Source organism: Salvelinus alpinus, chromosome 9 (assembly GCF_045679555.1).
Source record: "Salvelinus alpinus chromosome 9, SLU_Salpinus.1, whole genome shotgun sequence".
Taxonomy (NCBI): domain Eukaryota; kingdom Metazoa; phylum Chordata; class Actinopteri; order Salmoniformes; family Salmonidae; genus Salvelinus; species Salvelinus alpinus.
In genome coordinates, this window is record NC_092094.1 from 62,045,687 (window position 1) to 62,057,913 (window position 12,227).

At 42.3% G+C, this 12,227-nt stretch overlaps 1 long non-coding RNA gene across 1 annotated transcript; it reads left to right on the top strand.

Annotated features, from left to right (window-relative positions):
• Window positions 1-6,405: 6,405 nt before the first annotated feature.
• LOC139584053 (uncharacterized) lies at window positions 6,406-7,148 on the top strand. The gene is made up of 3 exons (XR_011676679.1): window positions 6,406-6,599; window positions 6,863-6,896; window positions 6,987-7,148. It is a non-coding gene; the product is annotated as an uncharacterized lncRNA (long non-coding RNA).
• Window positions 7,149-12,227: the final 5,079 nt, after the last annotated feature.

Consider the following 12,227-nt stretch of genomic DNA (forward strand, 5'->3'; position numbering starts at 1 on the left):
TGTATCCTATTGCCCTGGAAGAGGTGGTCTTCACTGATCTCTTAAACAATGTCAACTACGCTTTGGTCCTATTATTGCTCACACAAAAAACTGTCACGCCCTGATCTGTTTCACCTGTCCTTGTGATTGTCTCCACCCCCTCCTCCAGGTGTCGCTGATCTTCCCCAGTGTATTGATCCCTGTGTTTCCTGTCTCTCTGTGCCAGTTCGTCTTGTATGCTTTTTAAGTCAACCAGCGTTTTTCCCATTCTCCTGCCTTTGCTATTCTCCTTTTTCTAGTCCTACCGGGTTTGACCCTTGCCTGTTTCTGGACTCTGTACCTGCCTGCCTGAACATTCTGCCTGCCTTGACCTCGAGCGTGTCTGCCACTCTGTACCTCCTGGACTCTGAACTGGTTTTGACCTTTTGCCTGTCCACGACCATTCTCTTGCCTACTCCTTTTTGGATTATTAAACATCTTAAACTCCAACCATCTGCCTCCTGTGTCTGCATATGGGTCTCGCCTTGTGTCACGATAAAAAACAATGAGACTGGAAACCTAAATGGCATGTCCATACTCCAATATTTCACAATAATGCCTTGCGATCTGGAGGGTGGCTTTTTGCAACCCCCCCAATTGTCCAAGTGTGGCATAGACATGCTGGCTGGGTGGGGTTGGGGGAACGGGATGGGATTGGAAGTTGGGGGGCCTTTTCCACATTTTGTTACATTACAGCCTTATACTAAAATGGATTAAACAAATAAAAAATCCTCAGCAATCTACACACAAAACCCCTTAATGACAAAGGAAAAACAGATTTGCAAATGCAAATTTATAAAAAAGAGAACTGAAATATTGCATTTGCACAAGTATTCAGACCCTTTACTTAGTATTTTGTTGAAGTACCTTCAGCAGAGATTACAGCCTTGGGTATGACGCTACAAGCTTGGCCCACCTGTATTTGGGGAGTTTCTTCCATTCTTCTCTGCAGATCCTCTCAATCTCTATCAGATTGGATGGGGAGCATCACTGCACAGCTATTTTAGGTCTCTCCAGAGATGTTCTATTGGGTTCAAATCCGGGCTCAGGCTGGGCTACTCAAGGACAGTCATAGACTTGTTACGAAGCCACGCCTGCAATGTCTTGGCTGTGTGCTTAGGGTTATTGTCCTGTTGGAAGGTGAACTTTTGCCCAAGTCTGAGGTCCTGAGAGCTTTGGAGGAGGTATTCATCAAGGATCTCTCTGCACTTTGCTCTGTTCATATTTCCCTCGATCCTTACTAGTCTCCCAGTCCATGCAGCTGAAAAACATCCGCACAGCATGATGCTGCCACCACCTTGCTTCACGGTAAGGATGGAGCCAGGTTTCGTCCAGACGTGGCACTTGGCATTCAGGCCAAAGAGTTACATTTTCATCAGACCAGAGAATCTTGTTTCTCATGGTCAGAGTCGTTTAGGTGCCTTTTGGCAAACTCCAAGCGTGCTGTCGTGACTTTTACTGAGGAGTGGCTTCTGTCTGGCCACTCTACTATAAAGCCCTGTTTGTTGGAGTGCTGCAGAGATGGGAGAACCTTCCAGAAGGACAACCATCTCCACAGAGGAACTCTGGAGCTCTGTCAGAGTGACCATTGGGCTCTTGGTTACCTTCCTGACCAAGGCCCTTCTCCAATTGCTCAGTTTGGCCGGGTGGCCAGCTCTAGGAAGAGTCTTGGTGGTTCCAAACTTCTTCCATTTAAGAATGATTGCGGCCACTGTGTTTTTGGGAACCTTCAAAGCTGCAGAAATGTTTTGGTACCCTTCCCCAGATTTGTGCCACGACACAATCCTGTCTCGGAGCTCTATGGACAATTCCTTCGACCTCATGGCTTGGTTTTTGCTCTGACATGCACTGTCAACTGTGGGACCTTATATAGACAGGTGTGTGCCTTTCCAAATCATGTCCAATCAATTGAATTTACCACAGATGGACTCCAATCAAGTTGTAGAAACATCTCAAGGATGATCAATAGGAACAGGGTGCGCCTGAGCTCAATTTCGAACCTCATAGCTAAGTGTCTGAATACTTATGTAAATAAGGTATTTGTTTTTATTGCTAATAAATTAGCAAAGGTTTCTAAAAACCATTTTTTTCTTTGTCATTATGGAGTATTGTGTGTAGATTTAATAAGGCTGTAATGTAACAAAATGTGGAAAATGTCAAGGGGTCTGAATAGTTTCCAATTGCACTGTATATTGTGGCAGCCCACAAGTGCAATGTATGAAATAATGAATTGAAAATATATGTAATATTAAATTATATTAATTTAAATATTGTGCCTGTAAACCCCCCCCCCCCCCCCCCCCCAATTAAAAAAAATTACTACATAAATGGTCACCCTCAAAAAATGAAAGCCGAGTGTGATAAGCATAACACGTAGACCTTGTTAACCGAAATTACACGACCCAGTACCTATTCGTGGAAAAACACAATGCCTATTGGTGCTGGATTTTCGAGCTATCGTGCCATTAGGTGAGCTGCCTTCAGTGAAAGTCATGTTGTCCAGAGATCTTGATTTTAATGAGTAAGAGTGCTAACACCTCATTCACAACAATCCGAACTGAGGAATGGCTGGTATGCTGTTCTGCAAGGCTTATGCCATCCAGGAATGTCCCATGAATTCTGCCCTCTGCATAGCTCAGTGAAGCTTTATGATAAACCAGTCTTTCCATAGACCAGGGTCAAGTTAACAGGCATAAAAATGAAAATAATTTGAGTAAATCACTGGACACATTAAGTACTAGTGTGTACCCCTTCCTTTCCAGAAGGTTATTCTCCCATACAGTTGTGCCTACTGAACATCACCCAATTGTGCCTGAATGATGGGTCTGGACTTAGTGGTGGCTAGTGTTCTCCAACAGTTCCTTAATAAGCAATGTGAATGAGGTGTGTGTCTGTGTGCGTATGTGTGTATACTGTGCTTGTAATTCTTATATAATGACACACATTGAAACCCTGTTGTTATAAGTTAGTGGCTTGTATGAACTATGGAGAATGATGTAAACTCTGTCAGTTGAGGAAAGAAATTCCCCTGCAATTATCTGGGTGAAGTCTGGAATGAATGAGTGCTATAAAAAGACCGGAAGACAAGACATTATTACACTGTATGGGCTAAATCACGGTTTGGGTTTGAATTAAAACTATGGGGTTTGGTGGGCACCCCCATAATACATCAAGGCAGCTGCATTAGCGTCCAGAATATTATTACAGCCACCCTCGTAGTCACTCATATTTTTATGGCTAAAAGTGTTTTATTAACACTCAATCTATACTTTGACATGAAGAAACATGCACAATGTGCTTACAAAACCTGTATCTCAGCATGTGCCAGTGTTGTGTAGACTTTTGTGTGAATATCCTGATTCATGTCTTATGCAACTGCATACGAGTACAGGTAGGTCAGGTCTGAAACCTTTCTCCTTTTTTCGGAAGCAGACCGGGGCATGATTCAATGTTGAATCAAACCTAGCCACACCTATTTCCCCATTCATAAATCCAGATTGAGCCGGCCAGAGGAGCACCCTGATTGGGTGTGCTGCATTCTTTCCCACGCATGCCACAGGGCCACGCAATGATAATGATGTATTAAATAAGACTGGAGGAGCTTACCGATAGTAACTATAGAGTCTGTACACATAGACGCACGCACGCAAACAGACACGCAGACAAGCATATCCTTCCACACACAGACAAGCGCACACAACGTTCCACACACAACGTTCTTATATACATTTTTCCAATTAGCCCGGTGCCCAAGCTTTAGATATCTCCCTACACATCCAAATGAACGCATGCATTTCCTTTCTCCCCAAAAGACTGCACATTACAAAGCTGTCTCATTTCCTCTCCATTCCCCCTCAGAATGTGTTTGGAAAGAGACTCAAGCAGCACAAACGAATCCCCAGTGAAAGCACCCGGGAGAGGAAACGCTGCCTGATAGCTCCAGGACACCGAACAGCCAATGAACAAACAATAAACATGCAAATGAGTCTGTCCCACGATTGGCCAGACTTCCACCCTTGATACTCTCCGTACATACAGACCTGCTGGGTACTCATGGGAAACGCTGTCCACTTGGGTACTCGGGTAGGAGCTGGGCGAGAGGTACACAAACTACTTAAGGAGAGGGCCGGTGAGACCCAAACAATGCTCCGACTAAGACATAGGCATGGGATTTTGGGACAAATGGATTTGGAAAAGCAAAATAAACTGGATGGAGAAATGACTGGCATGGGGCCTCCCGAGAGGCGCAGTGGTCTAAGGCACTGCATCGCAGTGCTAGCTGTGCCACTAGAGATTCTGGGTTCGAGTCCAGGCTCTGTTGCAGCCGGCCACGCCCGGGAGACCCATGGGGCAGCGCACAATTGGCCCAGCGTCGTCCAGGTTAGGGGAGGGTTTGGCCGGCAGGGATGTCCTTGTCCCATCGCGCACTAGCGACTCCTGTGGCGGGCCAGGTGCAGTGCACGCTGACACGGTCGCCAGGTGTTTCCTCCGACACATTGGTGTGGCTGGCTTCCGGGTTAAGTGGGCATTGTTTCAAAAAGCAGTGCGGCTTGGGTGGGTTGTGTTTTGGAGGGAGTTGCGGTGATGAGGCAAGACTGTAACTACCAACTGGATACCATGAATTTGGGGTAAAAAAAAATTATAATAAAGAAATGACTGACATAAATAACCGGATAACTGAAGGCCATTTTTAAATCTGGGTTCATGGGAAAAACCCTATACCCTGGAAGAGAGTGTCTTTCTTCTCTATTGTTTCTTCAATATGCTACTAATATGTGAATGATGTGAATTACTAACCCAGTGTGTTTGTACTAGTGCCTAGTGAAAGTCTACACACCTTTGCACAGTTTTCACATATTTACTGCCTTAAAAAAAGGATCTGACCCTTTTTTTCAATTTTCGCCTAAAATGACTGCCTGTAGCTCAGGACCTGAAACAGGGATATACATATTCCTGATACCATTTGAAAATAAACACTTTGCAGTTTGTGGAAATGTTAAATTAATGTAGGAGAATATAACACATTAGATCTGGTAAAAGATAATACATCATCTTTGAAATGCAAGAGAAAGGCCATAATGTACTATTCCAGGTTAGTCACAATTTAGATTTTGTCCACTTGATGGCAGCAGTGTATGTGCAAAGTTTTAGACTGATGCAATGAACCATTGTATTTCTGTTCAAAATGTTGTCTCAAGACTGCCCAAATGTGCCTAACTGGTTTATTAATACATTTTCAAGTTCATAACTGTGCTCTCTGCTCAAACAATAACATGGTATTCTTTCACTGTAATAGCTACTGTAAATTGGACAGTGCAGTTAGATTAACAAGAATTTAAGCTTTCTGCCCATATCAGATATGTCTATGTCCTGGGAAATGTTCCTGTTTACTTACAACCTCATGCTAATCACATTAGCCTATGTTAGCTCAACCGTCCTGTTGGGGTTAAATGTCAATCTAAAATGGAAATAAATTGGGATTTTTTTCCACCATTGATCTACACAACCTACTACAAAATGTATAAGTGAGAGAATAAAAAACAACTGAAATGTATAAAAACATTGCAAAGGTCTTCACACCCCTTGCTGTGTCACATCTAAATAAGTTGATTAGCAAATATTTTCATGAAAATCACACAATTTGTTGAGGCCCATCTGTTTGCAAAAATAGTGGTTGTCATGATTTAATAACTACTTCCCCTGTCATTGTAAGGTCACTCAATTGGATAGGAAATGTTAAACAATGATGCAAACTCAGAGACACCAATGAGCATTAAACGCATGTCTGGGATACATTTTTAGACAATGGTAACTAATCTGTGGATGGCGTATCATATCACCCAGATTCTACAAAGATCTGGCTAACCTTCCTAACTGAGCTGCAAGAGAGAATGGAAACTGCTAAGGGACATCACTATGAGGCTAAAGGGATAGTTGGAGATTTTGGCAATTTTGGCAATTAACTCATGGATACCATATTTATGTCTCTGCGTGCAATTTGAAGGAAGTTGAAGGTAGTTTCTGGAGCTATGACTGGAAGTCTATGGCACCAGCTAGCTAATTGCACTAACATTGGCTGATCCCATAGACATTGTGCTTACGCTAGTTAGCAATATCTCCAGAAACTATCTTCAACTTCCTTCAAACTGCATGCAGAGACATAAAAATGGTATCCATGAGTTCACCTGACTCTGGGTAAGTAAAAAAAAAGTGGAGTTTTGTAGTGTTCCGTAGGAAAACAGTAGTGTTTCCAGTAGTAATATAGTTTTTATTACTTGATGAAAATAAGTAGTCAAAACACTACAGCTTTACTACACAGGCTTATCAGTAGTATTTGTTTTTAATTGTTTGTATAGTGAATAAGTAGTCAAAACACTACAGGCAGACTACACTGGCTTTTCAGTAGTGATTAGTAGAGTTATGCAGCTCGTGGCTGCACTTCCTGTGTTCATGACCACAGAAGAAGACGAAACAGGACGTAGTTGGTTGTGGTTAGCTAGCTACTGTTTGACGTTCCCGAATGTAATCATCTTTCATCCTTTGTCATCCTGTCTTTCGTAGACCTTATGCTAGCACCATCTGTAAGTTTCACTTTCCTTAATGTTTTATTTATACTTTCATGTCATTGTTTAGCCGTTTTATATCACTTTTTACCATGTCAAAAAGATTGTTAGCCAAAATGGTCTCAGCCGTTAGCCGTTGTCATCGAGATGTAATGCGTTTAGCCTAGTAGTTTACTTGCTAGCCCCATTGAAATGTAAGTACGTGTTTGTATGCAAAGGTACAGTATTTTCATATTAGTATACTTACCCATTCTACTTACCTCTTTTGACCTGTTGCCAAGGAGGCCCTCAACAGAGGACTGGAGGCCATTGTTGGTAAGATGGACATTGTTTATCAACATTGTGTATGATTTTTAATGGCTTAAGTTATCATTGGTTGTCTCTTGTGCTTTTCTAAAAAAAAAGAAGTTACGTGGTGGAGAAATGTGGCTGCAACAAAAAATAGGATCTGAAGATAGTTAGGTCAAAGCTGGATGAAGACAAGGCCTCAAATGGATTAAAAGTGTTGTAATTAATGAATTTAATAAATGTAATGAATTTAATACAAATAAATTGCACTTAAGTTTGCATAAGCTTATTTCTTGTTTGATGAACATAGAGGAATTGAGGAGCAATGTGGATGTTTTAAGTAGTAGATACCAACAAGCTCAGTAGTTACACAGTAGTCATTATTTCATGATTTGAGTAGGAAATATTTAGTGTTCACCAGTACTGAAACGTCCCAATTTATCACTCATTACTACATAGAGTGCCTTAAGAGAAAGTATTCACACCCCTTTACTTTTTCCACATTTTGTTGTTTTGCAGCTTGCATTTAAAAGAGATTAAATTGAGATTTTGTGTCACTGATCTACACTCAATACCCCATAATGTCAAAGTGGAATTTTGTTTGTAAAAAATTAACATTGAAATGTCTTGAGTCAGTAAGTATTCAACCCTAAATAAGTACAGGAGTAAAAATGTGCTTAACAAATCGCATAAATTGCATGGACTAATTCCGTGTTCAATAATAGTGATTAACATGATTTTGGAATAACTACCCCATCTCTGTACCCCACACATAAAATTATATGTAAGGTCCCTCAATCGAGTAGCATATTTCAAGCACAGATTCAACCACAAAGACCTAAGAAGTTTTTCAATGCATCGCAAAAAAGGGCACCGATTGATATAACAAAGGCAGAAGCTGAATATCCCTTTGAGCATAGTAAAGTTATAAATTAGGCTTTGGATGGTGTATCAATACACTCAGTCACTACAAAGATGCAGGCGTCCTTCCTAACTCAGTTGCTGGAGAGGAAGAAAACTGCTCAGGGATTTCACCATGAGGCCAATGGGGATTTTAAAACAGTTACAGAGTTTAATGGTTGTGATATGAGAAAACTGAGGATGGATCAATAACATTGCACAAGAAGCATTGCCTGATGTGAACCATGCCTCGAACAAAAGAGATCTTAGAAGACCTAAGATTAAGAAATGTTGACTTGCATAAAGCTGGAAAGGGTTACAAAAATATCTCTAAAAGCCTTGACGTTCATCAGTCCATGGTAAGACAAATTGTCTATAAATGGAGAAAGTTCAGCACTGTTGCTACTCTCCCTAGGAGTGGCCGTCCTGAAAAGATGACTGCAAGAGCACAGTCAGAATACTCAATGAGGTTAAGAAGAATCCTTGAGTGTCAGCTAAAGACTTACAGAAATCTCTGGAACATGCTAACATCTCTGTTGACAAGTCTACGATACGTAAAACACTGAACAAGAATGGTGCTCATTGGAGGACACCACGGAAGAAGCCACTGCTGTCCAAAAAAACATTGCTGCACGTCTGACGTTCGCAAAAGAGCACCTGGATGTTCCACCGCGCTTCTGGCAAAATATTCTGTGGACAGATTAAACTAAAGTTAAGTTGTTTGGAAGGAACACACAACAATATGTGTAGAGAAAAAAAGGCACAGCACAGCACACCAACATCAAAACCTCATCCCAACTGTAAAGTATGGTGGAGGGAGCATCATGGTTTGGAGCTGCTTTGCTGCCTCAGGGCCTGGACACCTTGCTATCATTGACGGAAAAAATGTATTCCCAAATTTATCAAGACATTTTGCAGGAGAATGTAAGGCTATCTGTCCGCCAATTGAAGCTCAACAGAAGTTGGGTGATGCAACAAGACAACGACCCAAAACACAGAAGTAATTTTGACAAAAACAATGGATATACAGTATGTTGTCCTAAAGAGCCATGCAAAGTTGGTAGAAACGTATTCAAAATGATTTACAGATGTTATTGCTGCCAAAGGTGCTTCCACCAAGTATTTACTCTGAGGTGCGAAGACAAACACAATCAAGACATCTTTGTTTATTTGTAATTCATTTAAGAAATGGTATGTCAGTTTTCTTTCACTTTGAAGGTAGGTTGTGTAGATCAGTAGGAGAAAGTAATCAAATGTAATTTTTTGATGTCATTTTAAGGCAGCAAAATGTGAAAACTCTGCAAGGGGTGTGCAGACTTTCACTAGGCACTGTATGTGTGTATGCCTTCCTGTGTGTTTGTGTGTGTACTCATCCCTCTGAGTGTATATTCATCCCTGTGTGTGTGTCAGTGCTAGTGGCGATATCTGCTCTCAGAGGTAATGGGCTCTTTAATATGCTGTCCGTTGAGGTCATTCAGATGTGAACAGAGCTGGCTTCAGTAGCATAAAGCACCTTTATACTCTATTCCGTCTCTCTCTTTGCTCCCCTCTTTGGGTCTTACCAGTTTCCGACCCCAAATACAATCACGAGCACACACACCACCAAAGCTCAAGTGAAGCATTGCCAGATAAACCTTGCTGCCAAAAGCTGAGGCTGTACTGTGATGATGGTTGCAGCTGCAGCTGGGAGGAACACAGGAAGAATACGCCCTTACACTCCTGGCTGATGATGAGAGGAGGGGAAATACAGGAGAGTAAAAGAGCTTGGGTGTATCTCAATACTCTAAGAGGGCTTCCCCTCCATCTGCACTGAATTGGATGAGAAAGAACTGGAATGGTGGAAGGAATGAAATACCTGGTATTGGCCTTCATCATATTTCCACATTGTGACAGTTAACCTGGATTGAGAAAATAGACAAGATCCCTTCAGTGTCTCTAGAGGATAAAGTGTTGAGTTAACCCCAGGATAGGCAGACTGACTGACTGCCCAGACCAATCCCAACACAATGGCCTGGGTGACCTAATAACCCTGCAATTTCTGACTGGGCCACTCCTTAAGGCTTGGCTGCGCGCACGCACACACACACACGGTGACCACACAGTGGCAAACACAGACACAAAAAATGCACACGTATATAAACACTCCCCAACACAAGGAACACGTTACCACGCCTGTCCGGTGTGGTCTCACACAGGCTAACTCAAACACATTTCCATTGTAACCCAAAACACACACACACAAACACCTGATGTGAAACCACATCAGACTAGTGCATGTAAGAAGCGTGAGATGACTGATCTCCAGGAAGACAAGAACCCTCTGTCCTCTTTTACTGGGACTGAATGAGCTCTGGTCTGATTGGAGGCCAGCGAGACCAACGGAGCCCTGACCCGTCTCACTCCCAAATCACGCCTGGCTCGTGTTCCTTAGGCACCAAACAGAGGAAAACTAACTGAAACAGGCAGGGACTACCTGGACCAAAAATGTGGAATGTTTTCCTTGCGTGCCCTAATAAACACAACGGTCTAGTTCATGCGATGTGAGTTCATACCACAGTTCCGGAAGCGTAGTAATGACAACATATATTTTTTACCTGAAAAAGTCCTAAACTGGCAAATGTCTACCGACTAGACTAGTGCAGGCTCACGTCTATAACAAAAGCAATCGCTCACACTGCAATAAGAGAAGGCAAAGATGTCTGTTTTGTCTCCAATCAAAATCCTCAGGCAGATTCTTCATTTCCATCTCCTTGCCTGGTTAGTGACTGGACGTTATTAGTCCCGTAGCTCAGACACAATCAGGCTTCTTGTTCCTGGCCGATCTACCACCAGTCCCCCACACCATGAATAGGGCCTTGTTTACAACCTCAGATGTCAACCCAGAGAGTAGCAGTAAGAGAATGGGGGTTTCAGCTTGTGGTTGGTTGGCCTTGGAGGCCAGAAATCCCCACTCATTCTGTCCAGGACAACAACCCTCTTACTCCCCTCCTCCCAACTGCCTCTCTTCTGGTTAGCTTATCCAATATTAATACTGTACAACAATGCAGAAGTCTATTGCTCATGGAACGTTTGACTGTAAGAAATCAGACAACGGTCCAAAATAGCGTGAAACTGGGCGGTATCGGAACTTTACAACAACAAATGCTTGCCCGGATGATATTTTTTCTCCAAACACTTACTGTAAACTGTTACTATTCCATATCCTACCTCAGCTTTTGTAAAGATAGTGTGTAGCACCAAACACACACACTTATGCAAAATACACAACCCCCACAAACTTTCAGGTGTTTATTGGCAAGGCAATTATCACTTCAAGAACCAGTCCTCACGCTGCAGAAAACACAGGTTTGGCATTTCACCCATCCATCTTCAGATATTTCTGAGCCCTCAAGCCATTATCTCCCAGAATGCATTGGTGAAGTCTCACAGAGGACCTTTCAAGCATATTATATCAGCCAATCAGAATTAAGAGATTCCTGGCATTCTAGATGCCTAGCTGTTTGCCAGACGCATGTCTAATTCATCTACACTGGATACCAGTCTCTTTCTGCTTTAGTCAACTCCTTTGTCCTCGGCTCTTAGGCCACATCTTGATAGTCTAAAGTGGCTTCCTCTGCTAATCTTCTTGGGGTTAGCTGAAATCAATATGGAGATTAACAAGCAGGTTAACATTAATTCAAGTGTCAACAAATGTCTGTACTGGCAACCATCCACCATATAGACTTCAGCTAGATCTTCTGCTTTCTCCGATCAGTAAAGATGGACAGGCGACGAGGAGAGGAAACCATTTCATACTATTGAGATGCAACCATAGTTTGGGGGGGGGGGGGGGGTCCAATACTTCCACTACATTGACAGAGTCAAGACCAAGACCAGATGTGAGTGCAATTCAAGACCATGATTGTAATTTTGTCAGTTTGACTTCAAAATGTCCAGTATTTCTGTGTTCATATTTCAGAACATGTGGATTCTTTACACATTCAGAATAGTGAAAAAGTATTATTTTCAATTATGTTCAGATTAATCTCTTCAGGTTTTGTTGTAAAGGAAAGGGTTAACACCAAATGGGGGGGGGGGGAGAAAGATCTATATCAGCAATTTTCTTAGCTGGTCTCTGGGGAGATACATCTAGCTGGCTAAGTCAGCCATTGGCTGGGGCAATCAGAAGCTAGAAAAAGGCATGGTCACTGCGCAATACCAAGCAATAGTTTTCCCACTGTCTATTTTTTTTATTTAACTAGGCAAGTTAGTTAAGAACAAATTCTTATTTACAATGACGGCCTACCGGGGCACAGTGGGTTACCTGCCTTGTTCAGGGGCAGAAGAGCAGATTCTTACCTTGTCAGTCTCGGGGATTAGATCCAGCAAACTTTCGGTTACTGGCCCAACGCTCTAACCACTAGGCTACCTACCACCCAAAAGATAGATAGCTTTTCTTGTCCCTTTTCAAGAATAACT